We start from the raw sequence: 16,043 nt of genomic DNA, 5'->3' as shown, positions 1-16,043 counted from the left end.
AACGTCCCAAAGCGACTCACGCTACGAGACGCCGTAGTGAAGGGCTCCGGAAATTTTGATCACCTGGGGTGGTTGCATGCACAGACAACGCACAGTACACAGGCCTCCAAAATTTTACCTCCGTCGAAATTCGACCGCCGCGGACGGGATCGAACCCGCGTCTTTCGGATCAGCAGCCGAGCACCATGACCACTGAGCCACCGCGGCGGCTCGTGATTTTAACTGGTGTTCTATAGGTGCAAGACAGCTTTCAGTCTTCATGGTATTCCTTTAAATGGTTAATTGACCAAAATTTTACTGCTGCAGTTTCTGTTGGAAACTCTGATGAAACCATAATATTTCGGAAAGCAAGCATGGAGGGAATTTTTCCTGCCATTTCATACTGTGCCGGCGTAACTTGCGGCCCCCTGTGTAAGCTGCATACCCGACGTCATAGCACCCAAGCTGCTCTGGAACGATTGACACCGCTATATGCGCGTGCTCAACGAGATATAGCTTTCTGCGTACCCGCATGTATTATTCTGCGCTTTTCCTCGATCCACATTGGTAAAGACGCTTTTCGCGTCAAGTATCGTAAAAATGCAGGGGGGGGGGGGGGGGGGGGAGTGCACTTTGTTGACCTAAAGTGCGGTGAGGCGAAAGCATTTAGCGCGGTGTTGCTGCTGGTGTCACTGATGTGCGGTTAAAATGTTAATTAAGTACACAAGTATTTGTAAATCTTAAATACCGGAGACAGTGGAGGGCGATTGAGAGGCATTCGTCTGATTCGACGCCTTTCTGCAAACACTCTACAACATCCTAGACAAGGAGAACTACATATGCGTTTGCCAGGAAGTAGCGTAGCCATTAGCACGCTCGGCTACGGAAGGACGGTGGTTCGAATCCCAGCGTGCACAAAGATTTGCCTGGTCTGACAAGGAAAGCGTGACACCTCACCACCTTCTGCTGACAACCTTCTATCGACAACGATGAGGCATTAAAAGCTTTCGCCTGAAAAGGAGAAAGAGAAGCGTCGATTCTTTAGGGACTCCGGATGACACAGGTACGGCAAATGTAGTTAATGTTTTGAAGCATAGCAATTGAGCCCGATGTAATAAAACTTGCTGTGCAGTTCCGAAAATTGAATTAAGAGTGGCATTTAGGCTGCTTATTTGCACTAAAGTACAGTATCAGTAGACATGAAAAATTATTTAAACTTGCCCTTAAACTTTATCAACTATGTTCTACGATAAGTCATGCGAAAACTATAAGTAGTGCTAAATGTTCAGTACGGTCCATTGTTAAAGGGAACATGCTATCGCGTGCACTCCGCGCTTCACGACGCCCTGCCGCCTAGATCCGGCGAGAATAGGCGGCATCAGGCTCATGCGCGGAATGACCAGCAGTCATGCTTACTGCGCATGCGTCTTGGGCCGACAATTCCCACATGTTCTCGGCGGCAGTGCTCCGCGAAGCGAGGAGGCCACGCGATCGCATATTCCCTTTAACAGTGGACCATACTGTACATGTGAATGCATGATGATATTGGATAAACCGTGAGCATTAAAAATTGAAGTTTGTAATTTTTATTTTCATGCATTCTGCAAGGATATTGCCACGTATCTTTCTAGCGTCTGTTCGTTCGCGCAAGGCCGCAGAAAAGGGGTGTTATCATTTTTGTTCGCGACGCGAGAAGCGACCGGTCTAATCTCGATTGTTCGCAGCCATGAACAGCTGCATCTACGTGTTTCCAGATTACTCTAGATGATTTCGACCTGTTATCTCGAAGTTTCCTTGCCGGCTTTAAACTGAACGATGCCGTGAGCAGCGGGTATTCGTAGTTCGACGACTGACGAGCACGTTTGTTGCTTACGCCGCCGGAGTGATTCAGTTCTTTTGCGGGCGCAAGTCATCCCAAATAAAGAGCTTCGTTTCCAAGTCTTGTTGGTGTTTTCGTGACCGCTGGACTGCCGTCACTACAACGTGACATCTGGTGGAGGTGCTGGGTAGCCTCCCATGTTCCGAAGACCCCCTACAAGTCGTGACGCCAGCCCTCTGAGTCATCTACCGCAGGACCTGAGTCCAGTCCACCGCGCAAGCGGACGCCTTCAAGGGGACGCACCTGAGTTCGGGATTCTGCCGGACCCTACCCGAAAGCGAAAGCCAGCAGCAACGTCAACCATGAGCTTGCCCCAGACGATGACTCCAATCATTCTTCAGCAGCCCCGGGTGCCACCGACCTTCGACGCTTCGCCTGGCGCCGACCCCGAAGAATGGCTGGAACAGTTCGACCGTGCGGCTACCTTCAACAACTGGGACGATGCCACGAAACTTAGGTACGTCTTCTTCGCTTTGGAGGGACCAGCAAGGATCTGGTTTGAGAATGAGGAAGCTAGCCTCACGAACTGGGAAACCTTCAAGGAGCAGCTTCTAAAGACCTTCACAAACGTCATGCGAAAGGAGAGAGCACAGCAGCTGCTACAGTCTCGCGTACAACACCCAAACGAGACCGTTTCAGTGTACACTGAGGAAATGAAGCGTCTTTTCCGGCGTGCCGACGCAAACATGAAGGAAGAACAAAAAGTAGAGCTGCTCATGCGAGGAGTTAAGAGCAAATCTTTGCCGGCCTCGTCCGCAACCCACCGAAAACTGTCGCGGAATTTGTAGAAGAGGCATCCACGATGGAAAAAACTCGATGCCCGAGCCCGCCAGTATGACCGCAAGCAGCGCGTTTTCGCAACAAGCTGCTTGGACACCGCTAACAACAATGACCTGCGGGACGTTATACGTCAAGTTGTGCGAGAGGAGCTCCGACGAATGCTGCCAACGGCAACGCAGCCGCAACTTTCATCGCTCACTGATGTGATCCGGGACGAGGTTCACCAGTCTTTGGGTGTGACGCCGAGAACGACGCAGACTCTGCAGCCCACAGCCATGACTTACGCCGCAGCTGTGCGCCGTCCTGCACCTCGACGACGGGACCCAAGCCACTATCGCCCTCAGCCAGCTGCGTTGGACCGCCGCTCTCTCGCCCCAACCCACCCGTCCTACGAGCGTCGCACACAGCCGAGGAAATGCGACGAGTGGAGAACTCCCGACCAGCGCCGCCCACTATGCTTCCACTGCGGCGAAGCCGGTCACGTCCTCCGGCACTGCGCATACAGAACACTGGGCATCCGAGGGTTCTCTTACGACGCCCTACGACCCCGACCCGGCCAGCGACGAGCCGAAATCGAGGAGTTTTTGCGTCGGGAAGGATGCTCATCGCCGAGCCGCCTATCACGTTCCCCGTCGCCATCTTCACCCCGCTTCGTATCTCCTAGCCGAGGTTACGCGATGCGTGGACGCTCCCCCAGCCCCCGAAGGTTAAACTGAAAAAAGCAGTCTCTGGAGGTGAGGTTGCTTCTGAGCGCAAGACCAAAGATCCTCCATCGACGAAAACGCAAGACCATGCCTCAACTACGAGGACTACACCGACGAAGGCGACGAGGACGCGGCCAGACTTGAACCTTATACCACCGCCCAGAGAAGTAACGTCGGAATACGCCCACCGCAGTCTCACTGCCCGACGAAGCCGAGACCGTACACCGAAGAAAAACGTCCAATACGAAAACGCGAACAAGTGACCTTGAAGTTATGGTTGACGATCACGCGGTTACTGCCTTGGTGGACACCGGAGCTGACTACTCCGTCATGAGTGGGCCGCTCGCTGTCCGACTCAGGAAGGTAACAACAGCTTGGGATGGCCCGCTGATCCGCACCGCAGGTGGCAACCTGATTACGCCGTCCGGACGCTGCACCGCGAGAGTTACTGTAAACGGGAGAACCTATGCGACAACCTTCCTGATCCTACAGCAGTGCTCGCGAGACGTGATTTTGGGAATGGACTTCCTGAATGAACATCGAGCGATCATCGACTTTGGATCTAAGTCGATCAAGCTTTCCACCGACAAAGCCATACCTCCTGCGACGAGCGCGACTCATCTAAGGTATGACGATCGCTTTCCTCGACGAGCTGGCAGACATCAGAGACATATTTGCCCTACCCGACCAACCCGTAGAACCATCTGACCAAGGCCATCAACCAACGTTTGATATCAACCGAGCATTACCACGGAGCAGACAAGACCAAATACGCAGTCTTCAAAAGTACAGCGATTGTTTCTCATCAGCATCGAATGTGCGACGAAGCCGGCTTGCTAAACACCGCATTGTCACAAGACGAACACGCCCGACCACTGCGACAGAGCCCCTACCGCGTATCGCCGCTAGAACGCCAAGCTATCCGCAAGCAAGTTGAGGAAATGCTTCGTGACGACGTCACCCAGCCATCGAGAAGCCCCTGGGAAGCACCAGTCGTCCTAGTGAAAAAGAAAGACGGCACCCTTCGCTTTTGCGTCGATTACCACCGTCTGAAGAGCATTACGAAGAAGGATGTCTACCCCCTCCCCCGCATCGACGATACTTTGGACCGGCTGTGCAACGCTAAATACTTCTTATCGATGGACCTGAAGAGCGGCTACTGGCAAATTGAAGTCGACGAAAGAGATCGCGAGAAGACTGCGTTCATTACATCAGACGGACTCTTCGAGTTCAAGGTGATGCCATTCGGCCTCTGCTCTGCCCCAGCAACATTCCAGCGAGTAATGGATACAGTGCTCGGAGGCTTGAAGTGGCAGATATGTCTAGTCTACTTAGATGACGTTGTTGCCTTCTCCTCAAGCTTTGAAGACCATCTCAGAAGGCTTCAGATAGTGCTGGAAACAATCAAGTCTTCAGGACTAACACTGAAACCAGAGAAGTGCCACTTCGCCTACGAGGAGCTGATGTTCCTTGGTCACGTCGTAAGCAAGGATGGAGTTCGCCCAGACCCTCAGAAGACGGCTCCGATCGCAGAGTTTCCACAGCCTAATGACAAGAAAGCTGTACGCAGATTCCTTGGATTGTGCGCTTATTACCGGCGATTAGTGAAGAACTTCTCGCGCATCGCTGAACCTTTGACCCAACTTACGAAGGCTGACGTGCCTTTTAAATGGGAAACGCCGCATGCGGAAGCTTTCATAGTGCTGAAGCGCCGCTTACAGTCCCCTCCTGTGCTCGGGCACTTTGATGAAAACGCCGAAACCGAAATCAATACCGACGCAAGCAGTGTGGGCTTAGGAGCGATCCTCGTTCAGAAAAGTGGTAAACAGGAGAAAGTTATCGCGTACGCAAGTCGTTCACTGTCGAAAGCCGAAGCCAACTATTCGAAGTCAGAGAAAGAATGTCTCGCCATTATTTGGGCCACTTCCAAATTTCGACCCTACCTGTATGGACGACCCTTCAAGGTTGTGAGCGATCACCATGCTCTGTGCTGGTTTGCCAATTTGAAGGATCCCTCCGGCCGCCTTGCTCGTTTCAGCTTGCGTCTTCAAGAATTTGACATAACTGTAGTCTACAAATCTGGCCGCAAGCATTCCGAGGCAGACTGCTTGTCCCGAGCCCCCGTCGACGCAGCACCGGAAGAGGAAGACGACGACGCTTTCTTAAGACCGGTAAGCGCGAGCAGTTTCGCACAGCAGAAGCGCTCGGATCCTGAGTTGCAAAGCCTAGTTGCTTATCTGAAAGGAAAGACCGCATCGCCTCCCCTATTGTTCAAGCACCAACTGTCGTCCTTCGTCGTTCACAATAATGTCGTCCTGAAGAAGAACTTCGCGCCCAACAGGACAGTGCATCTTCTTGTCGTGCCCGGCAAATCTCAGGCAAGAAATTATGCAGGCATGCCATGATGAGCCGACTGCAGGGCATCTCGGGATTGCTCGCACGTTGCACCGCATCCAGGAGAAGTACTATTGGCCGCGGTTAGCTGCCGATGTTTCCCATTACGTGAAAACGTGCCGTGAGTGTCAGCGACGCAAAACGCCTCCGACAAGACCAACCGGACTCCTGAACCCCATACCACCTCCAACTAAGCCCTTTCAGCAAATTGTGATGGACCTCCTCGGCCCCTTTCCGACTTCATCATCGGGTAAGAAATGGATCATTGTGGCCACCGACTACATGACCCGATACGCCGAAGCAAAAGCGTTGCCTAATGGTACCGCAAGAAAAGTCGCTAAATCTTTTGTCGAATAAATTCTCCAGCGACACGGCGCCCCCGAAGTGCTCATCACGGACAGAGGAACGGCATTTACAGCGGAGTTGACGCAAGCCATTTTAAACTACAGACAACCCATCGGAGGACAACTGCTTACCATCCACAAACCAACCGACTCACAGAGCGTCTGAACAAGACCATCGCAGACATGCTCTCCATGTACATCGACGCCGAACACAAGACGTGGGACTCCGTTCTGCCCTACGTGATCTTCGCCTATAATACTTCCGTCCAGGAGACAACCAGGTTTACCCCATTCCAGCTGGTGTACGGCAGGAAGCCCACGACAACACTCGAGGCAATGCTCCCGCACGTTTCTGACGAAGACAGCCTCGACGTCGCCGCCTGCCTTCATCGCGCCGAGGAAGCCCGAAGACTTGCGCGGCTTCGCATTCAAGACCAGCAGCACACCGACGCCCGACGCTACAATCGGCGCCGACGAGACACGCATTGCAAGTCAGGTGATCGTGTTTGGATATGGACGCCAGTTCGCCGCCGTGGATTGAGTACAGGGTTCCGTACAGGGTTCTCCGTCGCATCGGTGACCTCGACTATGAAGTCATCCCCGACGGCACGACAGCATGTCAGCGACGCCGCACACGCCCGGAAGTCGTACATGTCGTACGCCTGAAGCCATATTATGAACGCTAAAGGACTCGAAGTTTGCATTCTCCGTGTTTATTTTCATTTTAAAGCATCGAGACGATGCTTCTTTGGAAGGGGGGTAATGCCACGTATCATTGTAGTGTTCGTTCACACTCAAGGCTGCAGGAAAGGGTCGTTATCACTTTTGTTCGGGACGCGAGAAGCGACCAGACTAATCTCGATTGATCGCAGCCATGAAAGGCTGCATCTAGGTTTTTCCAGATTACTCTAGATGATCTCGACCTGTTATCTCGAAGTTTCCTTGCCGGCTTTAAATTGAACGATGCCGTGAGCAGCCGGTATTCATAGTTCGACGACTGACGAGCACGTTTGTTGCTTACGCCGCCGCCGAGTGATTCAGATGTTTTCCGGGCTCAAGTCAGCCCAAATAAAGAGCTTCGTTTCCAAGTCTTGTTGCTGTTTTTGTGAGCGCTGGACTGCGGTCACTACAACGTGACAATATGATGTTAGACATAAAGGCTTATGATGGTTAGATGTTACTTTTTACTTGAATTGTGTAGCGGAAGCGCTCTGGCCATACTCTATGATTAAGGGACTCTGCTGTTTTGTAGTGATTTATGAAAAAAATTCGCTGGCGGTTTATACTTGCTAAGCACAAAATAGTAGGCGAAACCAGAGTTTTTTGGGGTGTGCATCAACGGCACCCACCAGAAAGAGCAGACCAATTTAGTCCCTTACGCGCGTCTTCAACTTTTTCAGCATCAGTGCCAATTTACCCAATGTACGCCGCGGCCTATGCTCCAGTGCTGCGTTTCTGCAGCAGTGTTATCAATGCCAACGCGGATTGCTCTAGTGGAGGGCTTCCGCCACAAAGTCTTCCACGCCGACGCATGCCGCGCACATCTCTCTGTCGCAACTGCCACATAGCTCAAAGAGCGAATATTAGTTTGATAGTTGTATTCGTAATTGAATATGATATGCAATGCAGAGCCCGAGAGTACACCGTTTACCTTGGAGCGTGTTGTGCTGCGGCAATCGAGTAGTGCTCTATGACTTTGGCCAGCGAAGGTAACCTGTTCGCGCCGCTTCGCGGCAATCTGATTAGCGGCAATATTTATTTATTCATGGTTTGCCTACGCTGACATTCAAGGTAAAGCTTCACACCAACCGGTGGGCCGTTTTAATTTCAGAAAGTAGTGCTTTTGCGCACACAAGAAAAGAGTATGGTAGCATGAATTCCATAAAGAACACGTGTCCAGGAACGAGCTCGAGATACTTTCGGATACTTGATGTTTTGTTTTCTATAGGCTTAGTATGAAATTTAAATTTCCTTCAGTACTACCTGAAATATATTTAACGAAGCCAAGCCTCCAGGGTGACTCAGTACTTATGGTGCTCGGGTGATGACCCGAAAGACGCCGGTGCAATCCCGGCCGCGGCGGTCGCATTTTGATGGAGGCGAAATGCTTGAGGGCCATGTGCTGTGCGATGTCAGTGCACGTTAAAGAACACCAGCTGGTCTAAAATATCAGGAGCTCTCCACAACGGCGTCCTTCGTAGCATTAGACGCTTCGAGAAACTGAAGCCCCTAAACCAACCATACACTGAAGACTGAATCATTTCCATATATTTCAACACGAAACTTACAGAATTTTCGGAATAATAGTACTGAAACATTCACTATGCCATGAATGGACGTATGTTTGCAGGACGGTGGAAATGCAAATCTGACAGTGCGGACCTTTTATAGATCGACTGAGCGGATCACTCAAACCGTACGTTGCAGGCCATACCTACTGGCATACTTTCGAGCCTTGACATATTTAAAAGCATTTCGCGACACAGCGTACACACGTGATTGTAGCCTGACAGGAACACCCGCCTCTGCCATTGCCGCAGAGTAAAAACGTGCTTTTTATTTCCCCTTCTTACCTTTGCCATCTTCAAGGCATAGCCAGCATAAAAAGTAGTATTGCCGAAATATTTTCATTTTCTTTATAAGGTCCCTATCTCTATAGAGTAAATGAGAACTAAAGGCAACATAAAATACGGGATCTTGAAGAACTTAGAAGAAGCTGTTGACTCCTTTTGTGTGTTACAAAGGCGGTTTGGAAAATTGCCATGGTTCTTGGAGCCCGCTTTTGTATAGGCAGAATAGAATCAAGTTATGTGGTATACATCCAACCCCGGGATTAGAAACAGTTGGAAGAATGTGTGTTAAATAAAGGGAAAGGCATTCCCATTGCATCAGAATCGAAATAAGTTAAAAGTGATGAATGGGTGATGAAAATGATAAGCCGGTGTTGCGGAGCTATATAGGTGTGACATGGCGGAGATTATCAGCCGAAAAACTGAATACAAACGAACCACTCGACACTTTGCCTCAATATATTGCATAAGTGGAGACGTGGACAAGAGTTCTTGGTAATGTGTATGCGTCATTGTACAAAACTGCTTGCGCGTAGAATGTTCAGTTCGCTCTACGTAAATGGTTTTGTAAGCCACAGAAAAAAGTGGGCATCTCTTATTACTGCGAGTGAAAACAAATACGTGCTGTTCGCGAGCTGCTGGCACTGCCAGTATAGTATGGACGGCATATATTACGCGAAGAATGGTCGCCGCCTCCTGAAATGTAGCTGAAGCAGCTTCGAGCAAATATTCCACAGTGTGCTATCCCGTTTCAGCAAGCACTGTGACTGCCACTGCTAAGTTCTCCGCTTCGACCTTGTTACAAGTGATGTTCTATGTCGTAATGAAGGACGTTCTTACGTAAACCTAAAAACTTCTTTTTTACAGACATTTTACTGCAGCATTTTGTTGTACTCCCACATCTGCATTTAAGTTATTTTATTTTTTCAAAATAGTTATTACGTAGTGCGTAATGAAAGGAGAAGGGCTGGAATGTATCCTGCGTTTGTTTTTATTTTCCGTGCTTTCCACCAAGTCTCTGGCCGCTATTAACACCTAAGACTACGTACTGAACATTGTTAATAATCCACTTTAAACTTTATTTAATAAAAATGCTGCCTTTGGAGGTATCAGTGCGCTGGTTGATTATATGGCTTCTATCATAGCATATTTAATGTAAATGTACTAATCTTATGAGGCCAATAAGCTTACGAAGTGAAACTTGAAAACTTCAATAGTAATTGAAGCTAGAGAAGAGAACTTGCTATTGTCTAACTTGACTAACCTTTGCAAATCAGACTAATGCTGGGTCGACACAAAAATATTGAGTGTCTCGCGAAAAATTTCGATGGTACAACGTCGTGAACTCACCACAGCATAATTTTTTCTCCGGCACCCTAATCTCTCAAGACGGCGTTTACCCACCTTACTAACCTTTACGCCCTCCCCCCCCCCTCCCCCCCCCCATTTCGTTCGCCTGGAACATCAAAAACCTTCCAAAATCTTTACGCAACCCTTCCTTCATTCTAATTCCCATGAAGGTCTCTTCAGAAAGTCAGCAGGGGCCTCGCACTGCCTGAGTAGGCCGAGAAGCGAGCTCACTCAAACCTACTTAAACCTCGTCAGCCTCTTGTTCTGCCTACATTCGTGATTCCGTGGCACATCCCCTGGTATGATCCGCCTCATCATGTCGTTCCATCCTTCAAATATCCCTTCAATTTATTTTTCGAAGTTCAGATTTTATTAGAAGTATGAGAAAACTTACAAGTAAAGAGAAAAATACCTAAGGAGGTCCCAACGTTTAGCACTGCATTGGGACTTTTTTTCAATAATAAGCAAATACGCCAAGACTCTATTTTGTAAGGTCTCAAATACAGTGGAGAGTACAATGGGGCAATGAAGATATCCCGATAAGACCAAATGATTATACGAAGCGCTTGGTTCTGGATGAGCGGGAGTGTGCAGAGATGAGAATGGTATGTCTGACCTCTACGCACTCCCCGGTAGAGTCCCCCACAGTCGACGCGGACTTCCTTTTTTAAGCCTTTCGAGGTCCCTTTTGTTTTTCAAAAGCACTTGTTTGGATGCTACGTTTCCGCTTCTAATAGTCGCGCCTCGGGGCATTTTTTTCATTACAACGCTCCCAAGGAATGCCGCAATTTTTAATACCTCGTACACCTTCAGGCTGCTTTTTATCCGCTATAGCTCGTTAGCTTGAAAGTGGCGACGAAGGCTCCGCATACGACCATGGATTGCTCTAAAGCCAATAGTTTTCGCAAATAAAAAAAATATTTGGCGGCATAGCAATACCAATGTTTTGCGCACTTCAGAAATCGGTGAAAATTTGTTATGTAGACATACTGCCAACTTTCTTTAGTTTTACAATTAAAATTGAATATGGATGTGCAATCTGAGACCCGAGCCAGAATTACATCATACGTAGCATTGAATCCCTGCAAAGCCATGCTGTTCGCTTCATTTTTGTAGACTATTCCCCGTACACCAGTGCTGCATCCTTAAAAAAACGCGCCGATTTAGATCCCCTATCACTACGACGAAAACACGCTCGCCTATCTGTTTCACAAGCTTTATCACAACGACGTTTTACATGACGACTTCTTTCAGCCACCTTCCCTCATTTTCCCTCGCCGTGATCATCCCTGCGAAGTCAATCGCCCAGTGTGTCAGTCATCTCTTTACGCGCAATCATTCAGCCATAAGTGACTGGAATCATTAACCTACCATCAGATATTGCTGCCGAGGTTCACCCAGACAAATTTCACAAAATGTTGCTTACTCACATCACAATGTGGCGTACCTGTGCACCACTGTACCTTTAGAGTTAATAATCTTTCTTTTTGCTCCCTCGCATACCACTACCTTCAGATTTTTTTGTTGTATTCTTAATCTGCGCTTCAACTGTTTTTTTGTCCTGTGTTGTTTCTGTATTCTTAACCACAGCTGTTTGCATTTTTTTTAGCTTTTTTGCGCTCTATTGCTGTTGTTTTGTTTGTTTTGTTTCTGTAGTTCAAAAATGATGCCTGTATTTTAATTTTCTCTCTTTTCTGTACCTGATTTTGAACAAATTGTCATCAAAATGCTTCGTGTGTCCCCCTATGTAATACCCTCTCCGGAGGGCCTTTAGGGTATTTGAATAAATAAATAAATCAGAAATTTATAGTTCATCAGAAGTATATGCGGTAGTGTTTAGAATTTCGTCAATGCGGTTAGCCTTTTGGCACATTGCCTTAACGAACTATGGCTGTTCGCCGAGCAAATTAGATTACCATCCCGCTGCGGCACCCAAGGCACCGCACACAGGTAAACGTCACCTCCAAGTGGACGCGACACGGGCTCTCAGTGCGCCGCATGAACTTGGGCAGCTGCCAACGCTTTCTTCCATGCCTGTATGAATTCTGATTGCTCTTGATATAGACCTGATAAATGTGTATTGCTAAGCATTTTACAGGTATTTACCTCTTCGTTACATTAAACGCACATGCTCTAATACATTATCGATGATTTTGGGTTGCGTAAAAACTAGGAAACAATGCAAAATCGAAAATAAAAGCATAGTGCGAGCAGAATTATACGTAACGCCAAGAAAATATACAAATGCATATTTAAAATTGAAACCGTTAGAAACGAACGAAGTGCGATGAGTACTATAAAAAAGTTTCAGCACGCACGTAACCGGCAGCTAGGATGAAAAAGGGGGACCGAGAAATGGAGGACCGAGAAATTGGAACATTATGTAAGTACCGCACCGCCATTCGAACCTGACGAACCAATCAAAGATAGCAACTAAGAAATTATGTTCCAAATCAACTTTTGAACTCGTAAATTAACAAAAATACAAAATGGCAAGATGTGCAGATAATAGAAGTGTCCTTTGTATATGTGACAACGTGTTAGTTCTGGAGTTTTGTGTGCCGACTGGTAAGATATTGAGTATAGATCTTTTGACCAGTTAGTCGCAGCTGTTCTAAGGAAGGAAAACGCTACTCAGGGAGAACCTGAGGAAACGCGCATACGAGGCAAGCGCTCGTACCGTCTTTGTCTTTCTTCACGTCCACTCTAACGTCGCTCTTCTCTTCCTGCAAGATCAGATATTTCGACTATAAACCCGAGCAGGAAATTCCATCTTGCAGACATGCTACGGAAGCAAGCAGCGGAAGAAGTTTATTTTGGCAAGAAAAAGTGCCCACTTTATGCCGATGTGTGAGCAGCGCCTGTTCTCCCCATTCACACCCAAATGGGGATCCAAAATCGGGGCCATCAGAGAACAGTTGGCAAAAAACCTTGCTGACAATATTGCAGCTAGATTGTTATTGCTTTTCCATATTCCTCGTTTATCTTCGAGTGCAGTTGGCTTTATAACTTTATGTCTGCTACGCTAGACGCTAGCAGTGATCATAAATGTGGAAAGGTGAAAATTACCCGCGGCAGCTTCTAAAACGGTCATGGTTATACTAGGCGCCTTAGGTGCCTAATCAGAAATTTCATAACCCTCCTTTACAAAGCTCCGCCTAGTGCGAGCGTCACTGCTATCACAGGAACGCCAAGAGCGATTAGTAACTTTTGGCATTGTAGTCGCGATTACAGGTTCGTGGAATATCAAGCCAACTTAGCGACAAACAATGGACTGGTGCAAGTGGTGGCACTCAGGACCAGAGTTTTGTTAGAGAGCGAATACAATGAAAGAACTACAATTGTTCTCACTACATCCAAAGAATAACGGATGTGTCTGGTTTTCCATTTTTACTTAAAGCAGGCGTCCACAGGCCCTTGAAGCTCCGAACAACACCTGCTTGTGTGAGCTTAGCCACGGGCACATGGGAAGGTTGCCTGTATTGTATTAATGCATTCTCTGAAACGAGAACGACGACCATATGTTCCGCATATTATATATTGCTTTCGTTTCCTCCTGGGACACAAGAGCTAGAGTGTTGTTTGCTTGTAAATTGCAGGTGTATGTGCTTTAGAGAGAACGGTTCTATTGTTCTTAGTGTCTTAGCATACAATGCGATTTCGGATTTATGTGGGCAGTCATGAGAAGAAATTGGTATAAATTTCGCACCAAAGGAGCGCTACCCTCTAGATTGGGAAGGGTTACTGACGCTGGCAGTAACTATGAAACAAACGTTCCTGCATCTGGCTATCTTGCTGCTTCTGCTTACAGCTGTGTCTGGCCGCTACAAGTGAGTATCGTTCGCATCTTTGGAAACGAATGGCATGCACTACAATATTGTTGTAGCAAATTTAACATTGTTCAACAAGGGTTGCATACGAGCTTCAGCAATTTCTTCAAAGAACTGACGAGCCCTGCGCACATCCCTTGTGTGCATGTGAGTTTTGACGTTGGAATGAAATTCGCTTATTGAATTAAAACGTATTCTAATTATTTTATTTCTTTAATATTTGAATTACATATTTCAGACTTACAGCTGGTTGTCATCTTAAAGTGTTCTTATTAAAATATGTGTACCAGGTGAGCGTGTTCAGACAGCCGCCTTCACAATTTATTCTCAAGGCTTGGATATCTGCATGCCGACTTGTGCAAAGGCTATTTTAACTATTATTAGAACAGGGCAAACAAAAAGGAAGGCATGACAGTGGACAGACGCAGAAAATCAAAGTAATGTTGAACAGTCTCCCAAAGAAACAGCATTCACAATTGGTAGCGAGGTGCTGAAGTGCTAAAGGAATCTATCAACTGAGGGCATGTAGGGACCGATGACAGGGATCATGAGGAGGAAACAACTAAAAGAAAAGAATGGCGCGGTGCGTATATCGCAGGTTCTCTAAGAATATGAATGGCAGTTTACCAACATCCCTCGTGAAGAAAGTGTACAACAGCTGTACTGTTCCGGTACTCATCTGTGAGAGAAAAACGTGGATGCTAACGAAAAAGGTTTAGCTTAACTTAACGACAACGCAGCAAGCTATTGAAAGAAAAATTATAGCCGTAACGTAAAAGAGACTGGGTGCGGGCAGAGTGGGGGAGGGAGCAAACGCCGGCTATGACTTCCTGTTTTAAATCAAGGGGAATAAATGGGCTTGGGCAGGATATGCAATGCGTAGGCAAGATAGCCGCTGGTCATTTGCGGTAGTGGAACAGATTGCAAGAGAAGGCAACCGTAGCAGGGGGTGGCGGAAAGTTAGGCGGGCCGATAAGATTAGGAGGTTTCCGAAGATACGATGGCCGCAACTGGCAAAGGACAGGGCTAATTGGAGAGACATGGCAGAGGCCTTTGCCCTGTAGTGGGCGTAGTCAGGGTATAATGATGACGATGATCAACAGTTACGGTAACACAGTTGACCTACGAGGCCCCAGGAGCAACAGTTGGATCATGCTCAGAAGCCTAGCTGTGCCTTGTGTGTTTATTGGGCTTTCTAATGTATAACCAGTGATCAGTGCATTTTTTCTTCTGTACATGCTATTGTGACGGCAAGATCGTGTTGAAATTCTAGTACAAGCTATCTGAATCTATCGCAAAAATGTTTACTTTTTTAATAAGGAGAGGAACGGCCCAGACATGTTTAGTTTTTATGTCCGGCTGGTGACATACAAAGATGGAAGTGCGCTTTTTGATTTCTATCCTTAGTCTGTTTTCACAATTTTAAATGGCAAATATTGAACCCTTATTCTAAAATCATGGTCAGCTGGGTGGCATAGTGTTTATCGAAGTGAAGTTGACAAAGGATAACTGAACGAAGTGAACGAACGTTTACATTGATGTTGCGTAGTTTATGGAAGGCACGGAATATTTTTGTAAAGCAGCCGGACAAAATTCGGCTGGTTTCTTTCAACAGCTCCGCTTAAATGCCGAGTCGTTCGATTGGTATTTAGCATTCCGGAAAAGCTTTTAGAGTTTCACCGTTATCCCTAAACAAAGTAATTGTTGAAATATTTTCTTTATGGTAACTTAAAGTGACGCAACGTAGAAGCTACAGACGATTATTTAAAAGGATTGTAAAGAGATCAGCAAATCACGTAATTAATTGGCTAGTGTAACTTCAGAAGCTAGAATGAAACTTCTGCAAATGATACAATAACTTCCATCGGATAATGTCTAAGTGCAAACATACAAGAATCGTCACTCTTTACCGACATACACCAGAAGTCTTAACAGGAGTGGTCAATGGGTTTACTCTGCCAATTATTAGACATCCCTACTGAAAAATCCGGTATGAATTTTAAACCGGAACCGCATACCGGGTTATTGTACAGGATTTGCGATACCGGATTACCGGAATATCCTGTATAAAACAGGACAGTCCTGTATAATACAGGACTCTCCTGTTTTGTACAGGATACTCCGGTAATCCGGTATCGCAAATCCTGTACAATAACCCGGTATGCGGTTCCGGTTTAAAATTCAGACCGGCATACAGGACAGTCCTGTATTCT

The sequence above is a fragment of the Amblyomma mixtum genome, chromosome 1 (genome assembly GCF_055824585.1).
Source record: "Amblyomma mixtum isolate Tamu chromosome 1, ASM5582458v1, whole genome shotgun sequence".
Classification (NCBI taxonomy): domain Eukaryota; kingdom Metazoa; phylum Arthropoda; class Arachnida; order Ixodida; family Ixodidae; genus Amblyomma; species Amblyomma mixtum.
Note: the sequence above shows the minus strand (reverse complement) of the source record.